The 16166-nt window shown below is 41.1% G+C and overlaps 1 long non-coding RNA gene across 8 annotated transcripts in view; it reads left to right on the top strand.

The window, feature by feature from the left end:
* The window catches only part of LOC139677317 (uncharacterized), a 250380-nt gene that overhangs the window by 83167 nt on the left and 151047 nt on the right, over nt 1–16166 (top strand). For all 8 annotated transcript variants that reach the window (XR_011698847.1, XR_011698851.1, XR_011698849.1 and 5 more), the window contains one exon: nt 15753–15990. This is a non-coding gene — a long non-coding RNA (uncharacterized lncRNA). The remainder of the gene's footprint in view (nt 1–15752; nt 15991–16166) is intronic.

Genomic DNA, 16166 nt, shown 5'->3' with positions numbered 1-16166 from the left:
GCATGGGGATTTGAAAGCAAAGGATTGATAAAAATATTTTGAGCTCAACCTCCTGTAAGCACAGAGACTATCCTTACCTGAAGCCTGGTAAAATCAGTGGGAATTTTTTATTTGTTTTGAATATGTGTCAGACTTCCAATGCATGTGTCTGTATAAAAGAGAGAGGGCACATAATGTCCCAAATGCTCTATTTTCCCAGGAAATAGACCCATCGCACTCAAACTTGTCCGTTTCTGAGAACACTTCTGGTTACAAGGCACTGCACCTGCTGCAGTTTGTAGATGCAGTTAGTTCTTTAATCCTGGTGAAGTTTTAAGAGGTTTCAGGTATGTTCATTATCCACTTTTACTTCTCTCTGAGACCACACAGACTTATTCAAGAGGGTGAGTGGCTTTAGCCCCTTGCCTTGGCTGTTGTTACTCTGTGAGAGGTGTAAGGGTGATGACATGAAACAGGGTGGTGTCACAGCACTGAAAATTTTATTGTAGGGTAAGAATAGCTCCCTGCCAAAGTCCTGGTAGAGCAATGTATTTCAAGGTCAGGTACACTTCACAATCATCTCAAAACATGCTTGTAAATAATTTGTATGGGCTTAACTCTGCTGTCACTGACATTTCCCCCCAAGTAAATGCCAAGGCTACTGGGGAGAAAATTCCACTGACTAAGGCCCATACCTGAATAGCCTTACAGCTGCTCTTCTCAGCTGGGATTCAGTAGTGTTGGTTCTAGGTGGCAGCAAAGCCCTACTCAAACCATCTGAGTAGGGCACACCTGCCCTTGGTAAGAAGTACGGAGATACCTGGGTTGCTTCTGGACAGGCTGGCTCTGGAAGCAAAGCTGGAAAAGCGGGGCACTGCTCACTGCTGCACTGACAGGTCCCTCCTGCTGCTGGGGCTGAGCTAGTGGCTGTTCAGGGCTCTGAAGGCACAACTACTTCTCAGAGATAGCCTCTTTATTTGAGCAGGAGATGCCTATTTTTCTGTGCTGCAGCTTCACTTGCTAGGGTAGGACTCCGCTGTGCTGTGGCTTTCTGTCTGGTGATAGTAAGAGCAGCTTGAGGCATGAATGAAATCTTATCAAGCCTTTGTGTATTGCCTACAACAGCCACCTCTGCTCTTATAAGAGACACCAACACACTGCTACATAATAACAATAATAATTTAAAATAAAGTCAATTATGATTATTATTATCAACAGGTTGTATTCAGAAGTCATAAGTCTTGTTTTAAAATACCAGACCTGTTTGAACACAGCCATTTAGAAGCATGACACCTAAATGAATATATTGATAATATGTTGGGGAGAATGTTTTGAACTTCTTTTTAAGCAAAAATTAACATTTTATCTGAAAATAGTAATGGAAAGAAAACTGTGTAGTCCAACAGGGTATATCATTTAGACCTGATGATAGAATAATTGTTTTCCATCAAGCAAACCAAAGAAGAATCCATAATAAAATTTTACAAGTTAGCTGCCATCAAGAATAAACTCAAGAGCACTATATGAAATGAATTGTGTGTTTTAACTGAATCTTCTCTCAGGACAATAACTCTAATGTAGAGCCAAGGTCTGAGGAGGTCACCTGCAGAAAACCCTCCTGGGGCACTTCAGAGGAGAAAGGAAATATTCTTCTCCCTGTCAGGTTCACTTCATGTCCTAATATGTCTGAGGATGTGCATTGAAAACATAACACACAGCCACCATTCCAAGTCAGGGTTTAGATAACAAGGGTCATTAAGAAATCTCTGAGGATGACAAACTTAACCCTGTATGAACTTAAGGATCATATCCTGCTACTAATGCGAAGAGTAAGTCTGGTTGATCGTAATTGTGACTGAACTAAAATGTCACTTAGCATTAGGATCAATTTCTCTTTTTTATATAGCATTTCTCTAAAAATGTAAGTGCAAGATTGTAACAGGCATCTACTGAGCACAGTCTGTAGTGATCTTTTCCAGTGCTCTATGAGAGAACATCTGGATTTCCATATGTTTCCAAATATTTGCCATATCTCAGATTGTGTTTGCAGAACTGGGGTGTGGTAATTCAGTGCAGGATCCCAAATTAAAATACCTATTGAGAAACCTCAACATTTGTCATCACAAGTATCTAACTCTACAACTTTTAGTAAGGCCCTTGAGGGAAACCAGGGTGTATCGCGACTCTTCCTGCGTGCAAAGGGTGATGTGTGTGCTCCAAAGAACGTGCAACACTCCTGGCTCTGAATAACCACAGCTGCTGCTGGGCTCTCAGCACACTGGCTGCTCTGGGTTGAGGTGCTCCAAAAGTGTTTGCAGGGATTCCCATGTTAGCTGTGTGGGAATGTTGGGATGTCAGCTTGTTAGGATGGTCAGGCACCAAACAGGCTCCCCAGGGAAGTGCTCAGGGCACCAAGATGGGCAGAGTTCAAGAAGCATTTGGACAATGCTCTCAGGCTCATGGTGGAATTTTTGGGGTGTCCTGTGGAGGCCCAGGAGTTGTACTTGGTGATCCTTATGGGTCCCATCCAACTCAGAATATTCTGTGATTCTGTGTGCCATGGACAGTGGAGGGAGTTTGAAGATGCCCAACCAATGACAGTGTAAAAAATTCCTGACTGTTGGTGCTATAAAAGTCATTCCCTAAGCATTCCCAGACCTTTATCACAATGGCCCAATTTATGCCTGTATGAAGCGTGGAGGCCACTTTAAATCCCTTTGCCCAAATCCCCATGCTCCATCCTCCAGGCATGCCTTTGAGCCTTGAGCTTCATGCAAATTTTTATAGCTCCATTAACTGGGATGTCATCAATTTGAACAATTACAAATTACAATGAAATTAAAAGATCCAAGCAGCACTTGCCAGAAGTCAACAAAGAATTATCACATTCCTTGCTCCCCAGTCATGCTGGGGCTCCTCACTTCATTCCTCGTCCCCTTGTCTTGCATCAGGGAGCTGGGGTGTCAGAGATCTCATTTGCATTTTGGCTTCCTTGAACTCCTAAGAGTGAAGAAGCTCATCTAAGCATATCTAAGCATATAGCTTCAGTATATTGTGTTTACTTAAGGGAATTTAGGTACTTACAAAAAAGCTGGATAGATAGAGACTATCTATCTAGGAGGATGGGTGCATTTTTCTTAGCTCTACTTCTAACTCAGAAAAAAAAATATCCCTTGGGTATCTTTCATGGGCAAGAATGACAGAAGGAGCCTTCTTTGCTTTACAGCACTTTGTCAGTAGTGTCCATCTCTGCATTGCTGAGCTGGTGTCAGGGTGCTGTGTACAACAAAGCCATCTCCTTTCTCCTGGGATCAGGATGAATTTTTCTTTCTTCGGATGGTTTTTTCAGAAGCCTTTTTTGATTCCTGATGATTGGATGTGCTGGCTTTATAGCTTTCCCCCCACAATTCTTTTTATCTTGATTTGGTCACAGGACACAATTATATTCATTTTTAGAGTGGTCTAAGCTGTGGTATCTAACTGAAGACACTATGCAGTACAGTGTCTTTGGGATGTCAACAGACACACAGTCACCAGGGAGGGACAAATTCGAGTCCCTGGGAGTCACAAAGGCCTGCTTTATGGAGGACTTGTGGTCTTGCAATGAAATAGGCTCAGGCTAATGCTCCTCTCAGTACAATAAATCAGGAGTGATTCCCTTGAACTAAAACGGGGTCACGAAAAGATAAAAGTAGTGACAGGAGAATCATTGCCCTTCTCTCTTAAGAGCAGGCAGTTGGTTAAATTCCTTTGCTCCTCAGATAGTGTTGAATGTCATGCAAGTGATCATTCAGTCTGTGGGGAGTGGGATACAATCAGGATGCTAATGTGCTGGCAGCACAGCTGTTTCTTCCTCGGTGTCGCCCGTGCTTTGACTCACCTTTGCTGCCAAAGTACTTGTTCACTGCTCTTCATTTGTAACTCAAATGTATACCTACACACATTTGTGACTGAGATTTGTAAGAGACGATTTTGTGCTTGAAAAGGGAGAATTACTTTACAACTATACCTGTTGTCTGTGCAACTGCTTGACAACGTCGCAAGAATTCCTTTCACTCAGTGCCTCTGGTTCTCTTTGTCAGTAAGAAACAGAACATGTACAGTTCTGAGTGCTGAAAATCAAATACTGACGTGATAGATTAACTTCTTCCCTTCCCCTCCCCCCCCATGTTCTAAATATGGCTCTACTTTGAAATTAAGTGCACTACAGAATATTCAGTTGCAGCAGATTGCTGGCATACAGTTTATAAATTGTTAGTGTTTGGCAGACCTTGGTTTTTAAATTCCTACTGATCACAAGTAGCTGGCACTAATCAGCTTCAATAGAGTTATGGTACTGTGTACCTTCTTAAATGGCTGGAGTGGAGATATACATCTAAAACCCCATATATAATAGCCACATGTCAGAAACACTTTACTCTGAGCAGGGTTTTTATTTTACTTTTTACATCTCTCACATTTTACATCTGGTTCAACAGTTCTGAAGGAAACTACATCTGATGTGATAGCAGGAGATCTATATCACACATCTCAAAACCTGCCAGAAATGCAATTTAAATATAGTTTTAGACAGAGTAAAAGAAGTATTATTGGTATCAGATGTTTGGGCAGGGAGAAGTTGATCTCCATCTCTCTGCTTGATTTTTTTTTTTTTGCACAGAAGGAAATCATAATCTGAAATCCTAGTTCTGTTAAAACTTGTGAGAGCTTTGCCATTGATTTCAGTCATCAGGTTGTAAAGTACCTGCCAAGTTCAGGCAAAACTGTATAGCTGGAGTGGCAAAGGCAGATCTGGATGTGGCCTTTTGTAGACATGAGCAGGGTTTGAACTGGTTTCAGTGGGGACACCTAAACCTGTACCACGTCACAGATTTCAGAGAGATCTTCTCCAGTATTTGGATCCACAAAAAGTTTGGTCTGGGAAGGCTGGTTTTGGTCACTTTATTCTGTTTTTTTTTCATGGTGCAAGTTTAGAAATCCTTGAAGTTTCAGATAATCAAGTTCAGCTCAGTAGGAGCATTACACCTTGGTCATCTGAGAGTGCACATACCCCTGAGCTTCTGAAGATTGTGGGAGTCATCCCTCAGCAGTGGACAGAGAACACAACTGCGTCTGTCACAAATTAGCACCTTCTCTGCCTCGCGTCTGAAGGGGCTGCCTGCATGTCCTCTGCACATGGCAGTGGGCTTAGTTGCTTGGAAATAAGATAGCCTGTGCCTTAAAGTGGTGTAATTTTAAGGCTGTTGGTACTTGGGGTTTGCTGAAAAACAGACCTCACTGATCCAGGGCACTTAAACCTGCTAATAACAGCTGTCAGTCAAAGGCTTGGGAATGTATTCAGCCACTGGTGTGTCAGCAACAGACCAGAGCACCTCTGCACGTAGCACAGGTGCATTTTGTTCTCGTGCTGGGTGTGTAAGATCAGTCACTGAGCAGAGTCTGGGACTGCCTGAACAGACAAAGCAAGATTCACTTTGTTATTAGGATCCTAATTGCTATGTTTTCATCACTCTGGAGCCCTAATGAAGGACGGGGGTCCAGAGTGATGGACTCAGTAAGATCAGCCCCAGCCCCTGCTTTGGAGCATGTTACATTTTTGTCTCATTACTCCTGATCATAATCCAGCACCAAACGAAATCAAAAAGTGTCTCTAAATTCAGAGAGAGCTGAGGGCACACGAAAGCTCTCAGGAAATGCTCAGTGTGTTGTCAGGATCAGGCCTGTAATGTGTAACTCCAGCCTAGAAAACTCATTTCCTTTGAAGCTCAGTTGAGTGTTACTACTACACATCAGCATGTTGCACCACACAGAGTATATCAAATTTGATGTCATTTTTTTTCTTCCTTTTTCCCTGGGAACCTGTAAATATCCTTTGGTAGCAAAACCAGAGAGGAATAAATTCTCCTCAATGTATTTACAAATGTGAGAAGCTTTTCAAGTTGTATTTGCAATTCTCTTTCTTGCAATGACCTCTATTTTCATAATCCTTCATGGAATATCATGGTTTAAAGAGCTTTCTCTCCCTGCTGTTTTTGTTAAAAGGTTTTTGGTGTGATATTTGGAAAGTCAAATTCTGCATTTAAATGTTGTGTTTTCACAGATATAAATGAAAGAGGCCATATTTATCTTTTTTCCCTCTTTTCCCTTTTTCTGAGAACATCAAGCATTTCCACTTTTCTGCATGTATTGTTAACTAAACCGTGAGAGCATACAGCAGCTTTAATAGTAAAGCAATTGTGATTACATCTTGCTTGTAATTACATTTATTTCCTCACATATGTCCAAAAAGGCAAGCATTGGTTTGGCCTGTATAGGCATGTGCTAATGGCAAGAAAATCATCTGGCAGCTTGACAACCAGGAAAATAGCTTACAGTCACTTAGAGTCTTTCATGTCATGGACACTTGCAAAGACTGAGAATTCAGGTTTTCACTCACATGCTTTTAAAATCGATTGCATTTTGAGAGAGGGGGAATTTGTTATGTTCCATGGATTTGCATCCAAATAATCAAAATCTGAAGAAATACAATTGGCGAGGTATGAGTATGGGATCGCAAATTTGAAAATCCCAATAATGACACTCTATGGGTCTGATCCACAAATATCCATGGGCCCTGTGCTCTGCTGTGTGTGATCCTGGCAGAAATGACTGCAGCTGTCCATGGAAAAAAGGTGAGCAGATAAAGAGTCCCTTGTTACAGGAAGGACTCTGGGGCTCACTTATATCCCTCTTCCCATCTCATTGATTTCATTGACTGTGTATGTACAGGACTGTGCAATTCAGAGTGACCCAGAGGGTCATGACTTGTTCCTGTTAGAGCAGGTATTTGCCAGCCATAGTATTCCTGGCACAAGGTGACCACATTGATGAGCATTCTTTTCTCTTTTTGGCAAAAGAAGTAACTTGTCACTTTCTAACAAAAGCCTGTCTAGAAATTTTGCAAACAGATTTATGGCAAAACTGAAATCACATGCATATTTTCAGTGAAGAAAAGTTTCTTACTGGAAACGACACAGGTTACACAGTTCTTCAGAAACTGGATATGGTATGAAGATGAACAGTGTCCCAAATAGTTTCTAGGAAGAGTGAGAATTTTTCAGTGTTCATATAAGCCACAAACTAGAGTGACTTGCAGCAAGGTTTTCTGAAACCAGAGGTACATTTGTGTCTTCAGTCTTGGTTTACTTGTCTTCTGCTTCAGTGGCTACCAAGAATCTCAACAAATTCATTGTTTTCTCTACTGGAATAGGTGAATGCACTCCCAGAATGAGAACAGTCTCAGATGACATGCCTTGATCCCATGTTAGATATTTCCCAGACTTGTGGAAACACACAGGACATTTGATCACCAATATTTATGGTCTGTGAGTACACAAATTATGTCCACAACTGTAGAGATCATTGCTGAAAACTGGGTCAAAGATAGGTAAATATATGAACAAATGTTAATCTGCACACTCAAATCAGCAACTAATTGCAGTCTTGCAAATATGTCCAATTTGATATTTTTCTTGCTTAGGTAGAGAGGAGCCACTGCATAAATCCTGTAGCCCTGTGCCAGATGATGAAACAGGCAGGCAGACAGACAGACAGACAGACCTCAAGTGGTATAAATGCACCCAGTTTCACTGACGGGGCTGGTGGTCACTGGGTTCCAGTTACCAGACGAGGCATCAGCCCACTGATTTTTGATGAGTAATTAGGCTGGGCAGCCAGGGGAGCCAAGTAATGCTCCTACAAAGCTGGCTCTGCCCTCCAGGCAGCACAGCAAAGAAACAGAAAAATAATAATGGAAGTTGTTTACTGGGTCTGTTGCTGCTGCCTCCAAGGCTCAGGCATGTTCTAGTTTTCTTGGGGCAATAAAGCTCCCAGCGAATGCTGGGCACACTCCTGGCGTAGCCCTGGTGGTCTTTGTAGGCATCCCTCCTCCTTTAGGTGCTCACAATATAGGCAGTCATTGACTCTTTTAAAGTGGAATTTTTGAGGATAGCTAAGAGCCACTGTAGGACTAAAACTCCAGGCTTTTTCTGTTTAGTTTAGTTTTTGGCTACTTGGTAGCTTTATTGTGTTTATTGTTCCATGTCTCTCAAACCTCCCATTGAGCTAAAATCTTTCAACAGTAAAAGCACAGAGTAACTGTAGTTAGTAAATATAATTTACCTCCAACAAAAAGAGCATAAGTTTTCTCCTCCAAGTATTATAAGCAAGGTAGGATTATTATTTGCCATGGAAATGGGGTAGCAGAGGAACTAGTATGGATGCAATGATAAAATAAAGGTGCACAATCTGTGTTATGCTACAGAAATGAGGCTTGTCTTCTGGCTAGAATCGAGGTCAAATTACAACATCTGAGCACTGGTTGAGGAAAAGCAGAAGGTTGGACTGGAGTTTTGGTCTGTTCCCTGTGCCAGAATTTAGTAAGTGCTGAGAAATCTGCCTTTAGATCTATTTCTGGGTTTCTGTGTCTCTAAGAGTTATATTAGCTTTTTCCATTCTGCCATCTGAAAATGTTAATATTTAGGGGATTTTTTTTCATAAAAACAGCAACAACATGGAAAATATTAACAGGAAACATTTTAGATGCTACAGGAAATTACATCTGTGAAGAGTGTTTCATATTGTATTAGCAGGAGATTGAATGAGGCTTCTGCCCATCCAAAACTTTTAAATCCGTGAAGAGCAGGAATGTCTCTGACTCCATGTGCCTGCTCCAAAATAGTATGAAGAACAGGTATTGTTGTTTCCTTTGCTTTCATTGGCCAGGGAATCAGCAGATACACTTCTTAAGATAGCTTGGTTGCACAGTTCTGGGAGTGGTGAATGGAGTGAATGACATTGCACAGCTGACAGTCTCCTATCCCAGTTTGGGCATTGCATGGCAAGAGGTGCTGCCAGCGGGGCACACATGTTGGGTCCTGCCCAGGATCCTGCTGTCCAAAGTGGAGGGTGGTCTGTCCTCTGTTCCTCACATCAGGAAGGGCAGCTGGTGTTTCAGAACTGGTCTCAATGGACAAGGGGGCTGCAGAGCCACCTGAGACATCAGTTCACATGCAGCCTCGACCTGGCAAGGTCAGAGTGAGCAGTGAGCTCCCTGAGCTGCCTGTGAATGAAGCAATGCTGAGCTTTGTTTTGTTAGCTAGCTAGCATAAGTCTAGTCTGGTTATTTCAATATTAAATTTGCAGTTTCATAGTTTATATCCCTGAAGCGTTATTGTGACTCACATTGGGTGACTGGTTTACTCTCAGATCCTGCCCATGTTCCTACATTTGTGGTTTATTTTCTGACTTGGTTGACCTAGAGAGAACATTGCTGCTGGATGAGCCTTTCCATGGGAAGATGATGTGCTCGCTTCATCCTGTTCAGAGATCTCCCTAGACTTAATGCACAGAAATAGCAACAGCAATAAAAAATAATTCAGGTTATCTCAAGAGAACTCCTCTACTTTGGAAAGTGCATAAAAACAGAGATAACCTCTGCTGCTGGTGAGCCTGTCCTCAGGGCTGTGTCTGTAGGGAATCACCAGGCTCCCTGTGAGCTCAACAGCTTGGTTCTCTTTGTAGTCTCAGGCCAGCCACTGCCCTGGCAGTGTGGGAGTGTGTGCCACTCTCCCCAGGATTGCCTGCCCTCCCTGTATATCCACTTTGCACACCCACAGGATGGCATCCATTCTGTGGGTACTCCTATCCACAGAACTGCTGTGCTCTGCAGTCTGCGAGGCGTGGATATGCCTGATCTGCCTCAAACTAACAAATCCCCCTGTGCTTGGAAATAAAACAAACCTCAGAAGGGGGGAAAGTTCCCTCTTCTGAGATGATCAGATGCTATAATACTGTTTCTTTTGAGCTGTATTCTATTGGGCAGATAGCTATTGATGTGGTCCCCATTGTCACTTAGGTATTTGGTCTATTCATTATTTTCATTTATATTGTTTATGTAGAGCACCTAGAGGCCTGTGATAAGCAAATTTCACCAAATAAAATAAGCCAACTTTAGTAGGTCAATTAGCATTCTCCAAAGATCATACATTTTAGCAGGGAGTTTTGCAGTTTACTGCTGTTGTCTAAGGAGAAAATGGAAAGTAGACCCCTCCCCTCATACACAGTGTCAAATATCAACTCTAAATTAGAATGTTACTTATTCTTACTGAAACTGGGAATTCATTGTATGAGCTGAGTAATCACAATGCCGTGCTCTGATTTCATTTCTGGAGATCATCCAGTGAAAACAGCCTGTTGTTACCTACTGGGAAGAAATAGGCAAATACAGTCATGTCTCTAATATGTGTACACAGTATATCAGTGCTTTCCAGGTTGCTTGCTAAATGCAGCTTAAGAATGTTCTAAGATACAGACAGGGAGATTTGTAATGAGACCTATCCAATGTATTTCTAGAGTCTACTGTTTGCTTTCGAGTTCTAAAATCAATAAAACTTAGGTGTACCAAAGAATATAGCTCCCTAATACAGTGATAGAGGCTGATGAAAGTTGTTCTGATGGGGAATTTATTTTAGGTTTGAACATTATGAGCTTCCTGCTTTCCCTACTTACAGAACTTCTGACTGTTTTATTGGCCCCTTTCCTTCACTTGGTTGTCCCCTTTAAGGAGTCTTTTGAAATGCTTTTTCTTCTGCTTTAAGTTTTCATTGATGATTTCATGATACCTCTATGTTTGAAACCCCTTCCTCATTTTAGGTATATTGGACTGTGATTTTTTCAATACTAAGAGTCCTAAAATAAAAACAATTAATTGGTAATACTGCCGCAATACTGCTGTAGACAAATATGGCATTTATATTTTGTTTACATTACGTTGAGTTTTTGTCTTTCACTTCCGTTTACTAAGGCCAACCTGCCTAGAGCCGGGTATTTTTACCTTTATAACTCTTCATCTGAGTAAGCGACCTAATTTTTTCTCACAGTTTTGCTGACTTCTAGTTCTCGACTTGAGACTGTTGATGTGCTTCTGGTTTGCTAATTTGTGCTTAAACTTCCTGCCAGACTCAGCCAGTCCAGGCCATTTGAGCTGCCTGCCTTCATTGTCTGCCTCATGTCTGCTCTTCCTGCTGGCTGTTTTTGGGAAGTTCACCTTCCTAGGAAGCGACCTCAGAAACTAGATTTTATTTTTTTTTCTTTCTGGCTAAGCTTGTTCTAACCCGAGAAGCCACTGAAGAGGTGTATGAGTGGGCAGTATAGTTGGGAGAGAAGTACAGGGAGTAGTAGAATGGTGGCTGTCTAGACTCCTGGGTTCAGGATTCCTGATCCTGGGTAAATTCCAAAGGCACACAGAAATGGAGCGTGGGAGGAACTGGGCCAGGGTATGGTCAGATTCACATGCTGGAGTTCAGGGGTTTAAAGGCTTGAGTTCTGGAGGTTTCCCTCACAGCTCTCGATGTAAGTGCTCAGCAGGTCTGTGTCTGAGGGAGACCTTTATCTTCAGTCTGGCACTGAAGAGATGGCCAGTGATTCTGGGACCTTCTGCCCAGGTCCTGAAAGGCATTTAGGTTTCTCATTGCAGTTGAATTAGGTGTTTTCAGTGATGATAAAAAATTAGTTATTGGTGAATCCATGAGAGTAACACAGCTCTTGTTGGTCAGGGTAGGAAAACAAGCTGAAGAAAGAAACCCACCCTTTTAAAGATGTCCAGAATGACCAATTTAATGTAAAATGTGAAATATTAGTTTTTCCAAGTACAGAATATAAGTGCCTAAAGCAGTTTTCACCTGAGCAAAATAATTTGATTTTTCCCCTTGTTTGTTAATCTAGTCATACAATGACTGTTTCTCTAAATCAGAACTTCTTCATTACAGTCACAGATATTTTTGCTTCCTACCTTATTTGTTCACCTGTCATGCAAAAATCTTCATATACTACATTGCACTCCAAATATTCCCACTCTAATGAGAATGCATAAGTTCTTTTGGTTTGTGATTGTGTTAGACTCTGAAAGCTTGTCCTTTGCTTATGCCACAGAAATCATCCTTAAAGATATTGCCTCCTACATGTAGGTTAGAAGGTCAAATTTGGCAATGGCTTCAGAACTTTATGATTCTCATCAGGGCTAAGAACCAAACCGGGAAAATCAGATACACAACAACTAACTCAGCCTAAGAACAGCAGCTACATCCATCTGCTAATACTGTATTGATAGACTTTTACTCCTAGAATGTAAAATACCCAACCCAAGTAAAAACAAAACTGAGAACCAACTACCACCCTAAATCTAGTGAGGTTTTATCTAATTTTTTTCCTGAGATATAATGAATTAAACATAGTATGGAATGCAAAAAGGTTACATTGAGACATATAATATTTGAAGGTTTAATTCATTTTTCTAGTGTATAAGACACAGGGCTATTAAATTTTTAAAGCAGTGATCTCCTGAAGTCCCTACTTTATGAGGGCTTTCTTCATAAAGATAAATGGTTTCCTTGCCAAATCAAATGCAGATTTGAAACAAATTAAGTTAATGTTCAACGGTACAAGGTAGAATGGATGGGGGAACTGTTTTATTTTGCATTGTAATAACCATATACACCTAAATCAATAGCTGTGGAAAAAAAGGCAATAATATCACGTAACTGCAGGAAATGAAATATAGTGAGATGAAGGGGGGAGCGGGTTGCAGAATGAAAGGATTTGTATTGGAATAATGACATTTCATTAAAAAGGGAAGGAGTGCTATTGAATATAAGTCCATACCAGTAAATTCCATTTCTTATAATAACACTTGAGATGAGTTAAAGTTGCCCAAGTATTGTGATAAAGTATCTTGCTGGATTCCTTTCTTATATTATGCTGTAATTTTACGTTAAAAGAAAAATTTGAAATGTTAAAGAGGCAATGCGTGTTTTCTAAAGTGCTTTCTATTTCTCCTAATGTTTCATTTAACTTGTTATATTATCCTGTGCTCCTGCAATCCGAGCAGGAGGAAGTTTATCAGTTTCGTTCTTCTGTAAGCTCCTATTAAAGGAACAAACCAAAATGTGAAGCTGGCAGTGGTGAAAGGCATTGGATTGAGAATCCTGGGGATTAAAGCCTCCCATTTATCTGCAGCGCAGGCTCAGGCTGGTGAGGACAATGCGGACTGAGAGTGGGTGAGTCTGTTCCCTCTGCAGTACAGGGGATCGGATTCTCTGCTGGTGGAAATCAGCAGCAGCCAGTGCTGACACGCTGATACACTGGGTGATGGGACTGAACAAGCTGCAGTCTTCTTCAGAGTATCTTACAAACAAATCCTGCTTTCTCTGAAGTCAATGGCAGAGATCCCATAGATTTCCAGGAGGTAGGGATTTTAGCACTGTTTTTTCTGTGTTTTGCCTCTGAAGTTTCACTGAAAGACTCCCCAGGTAGAAAGGAAAATATTCCAGGTGCTTCACTTCAGTCATGTCCCTTAGTTTCTTTGTTCTTTTGAGGTTGCCCACAAAGGGAACAGTCCCACTGACTGGGCAACTGAGAGACACATGTGGCTGATAGAAATTAAACTGATACCCTACCATTTATGTCCCATGTGTCAGATCAAGAGGAGTTCATTAGAGGAACAATTCCATTTTGTTCTTTTGTGGAAAGATTATCTGCTGAAATGGGAACTTGGGTGTCACTGTGTGGGCACCTTCACTGAATGTCTGCCAAGATACCATCTGGAAAATCACTTATGGTGTTAAGAGTGTATAGGATTGTAAAGACAGTAAGATGGGCAGTGTCATAATACTCTCATATCAGTGATACAAACATTGTGGAACATGAGTGTCATCTATCTCAGAGCTTCTCTCTACTGTTCTCATACAGTATGTGCAGACTACATGAAACTGTTGTTATCCCTGTCAGCAGTTTTTGAACTCTGTCTTCTTTTACCAAAAGCAGAAAAATGTTGGGGCAGCAGGGTCTGTATGAGACAGCAATAGAGCTAGACCTGTATTTCTATATTAATAAAGAGAGATTTGGAACAGAACTGTAGTTTATAGAGTTGCTCATTGTCAGGTACAGATTAAAGAGGAGCCCATTACTGTCAGAGTAGGGAACCTCCTTGTATCATTCTCATGTCATAATATCAAGGCTCCTGTTTCTTGTGGTGTATTTCTGGCAGTTTCAGAAATCAAGCAATGCTTTATTTAGTTTTCCTGGATTAATTATGCAAAAATATTGTGATCAGAAATGCATGAAAATTCAGAGGACATTTGGATAAGGCTTGGCTTTTCATTTAGGGCCTTAGAAATTGTTGGATCCTGTCTCCCCATCACAGAGAGACATTTTAGTGCAGAGCTTGGGACTAAAATTCCTTTGAGTAGGCATCTGAACAATCTCCTGTGCACAGTTAGAGGATGGAACTTGTCCACACACACACAGCTCAGCATCATTGTGTCCCCAGTACAATTTGCACCTGTTCTTGTCCCTCCTTGTACCCTGCACAGCCAATGAGCCATCCCTTTGTGGTGAACCAGTGGGGGGCTTGTTTTGAATTACTTTTGTAGTCATAATGAGCTATGCGCTTGATTTCTTGGTTCATTTGTTTTAATAAGGATGGGTAAAGCTTTCTTAAGCAAATTTCAGACCTCATTCAGTTTGAAGAGCCTCATCCCTATGAGCATCCTAAAGACATACATAACCCTATTTGAGGTTGTCTCAGTTCCTTGACCTGCCTCAAAATCCAAAGAGGAGCTTACTGAATCACATCAACTTTTTGGAGCTGTATATTGTGAAATTTGTACCCTTCACTACCAGCAGGAATTGATACTGTCTTGCTGAACAATCCAGGGTTTATATGGGTTTGTCATAATGTACCTCACCTGAGTGCCTCACAGGCTGCACTTTTCATGCAAAAAGTATCTGTTTCAGGATCATTATTTATAGTCTCTCCTTTTGTATATTCATTAGCTAAGGTGTCACTAGACTTTTGCCAAGGGGCCAGGAGTAACTGATAACATCTGAGGATTTGGCTGTGTCCCACTCAGGAAATGAGTGAAATGGGTGCTCAGTGGAATGAAATACTTTTTTAAAAATAAAAAAAGGCAATGAAGTATATCCAGACTCCTATATAAAATGCCACAGGGAGTTTCATTTTAGAATATGTATCACTACTCAACCTCTGATTTGTGCATTGCTATCACATTTTCTGGTCTCTGTTTTTTCTGGATGGGACACTTGGGATGTGATCCTTTCAAATTGCCTTTTAATTTTACTCCCCATGAAATTAATTATTGACAAGTCCTAGAATCTGTGCCACTCTAACCAACTCTTCATGGATTTGTGATGTACACCTACCAGCAAAATTCACAAGTCATACTGTAGTATGAGTTATGTAAGTCAGTTGGAGAACAGAAACTGTGCTGCATGGTTTATTTAAATAAGACACACAGTTGTAATGGTAAACATTCCCTCTGAACTTTCCAGGAACATCTTGTAGCATAAAAATATCTACTGCAGAAATTCTCAGATAGTGTTTTTAGATAATGGTTAAATGTAAGAATTTCACTGTGTTGCAGGAACAGTAAAAAAGATGAAATATATTGAATAAAGATTTTATTGTGAGTTATTTGCTCAGCTCTGTAGCACCATCAATTTTTTCTCCCTATATAAAAATAATGAAGTCAATAAATGTGTTTAGGTGACCTCTGAGACTTACAAAAAGGATGTTATGAGTTGGGTGAATGCTGGATACAGTATTTCATTCAGATGCTGAACAGCTGCTGTGATAGACAATGCTGGCATCCTATTTTTCACCACTGATGCTCATGCAAATTGTGTTTTGATTGTATATCTATTCTATCATATTGTAGAAATGTGAAAAAGACTACTGGCCTGTCAACCCTTCTGTCCCACCTGGTAATGCCATGTTGTAATGTGTGATTACACACAGTGAACTGGGGAGCTTGGTGACCAGTACAGGAGACAGCACACAGACCTGCCCAGCCTTTGCTGACAGCCAGCCTGGGGGCTGAATTGGACTCCAGCCTCTTTCCCAAACCCATTGGGCCATATCGTTGTCCTGATGATTTCAACAGGCATGTGATGGAGGTAAGATTGGTTACCTGTTTGTTTTTACCCCTGGAAGAGCTGATTTTATTTAAATGTATTTATGAACATCTGGACTCTACCCTAACCCTGTCACTGTGGGCTCTTAATTGTTCCATCTCCTTTCCAAATGAATGATCCCAGTTTGCTGCACATCATGTCAGAGAGTAGCAGAGATT

This window comes from Pithys albifrons, chromosome 12, assembly GCF_047495875.1.
Source record: "Pithys albifrons albifrons isolate INPA30051 chromosome 12, PitAlb_v1, whole genome shotgun sequence".
In the NCBI taxonomy this organism is placed as follows: domain Eukaryota; kingdom Metazoa; phylum Chordata; class Aves; order Passeriformes; family Thamnophilidae; genus Pithys; species Pithys albifrons.
Note: the sequence above shows the minus strand (reverse complement) of the source record. Positions and strands in the feature narration are given on the sequence as shown.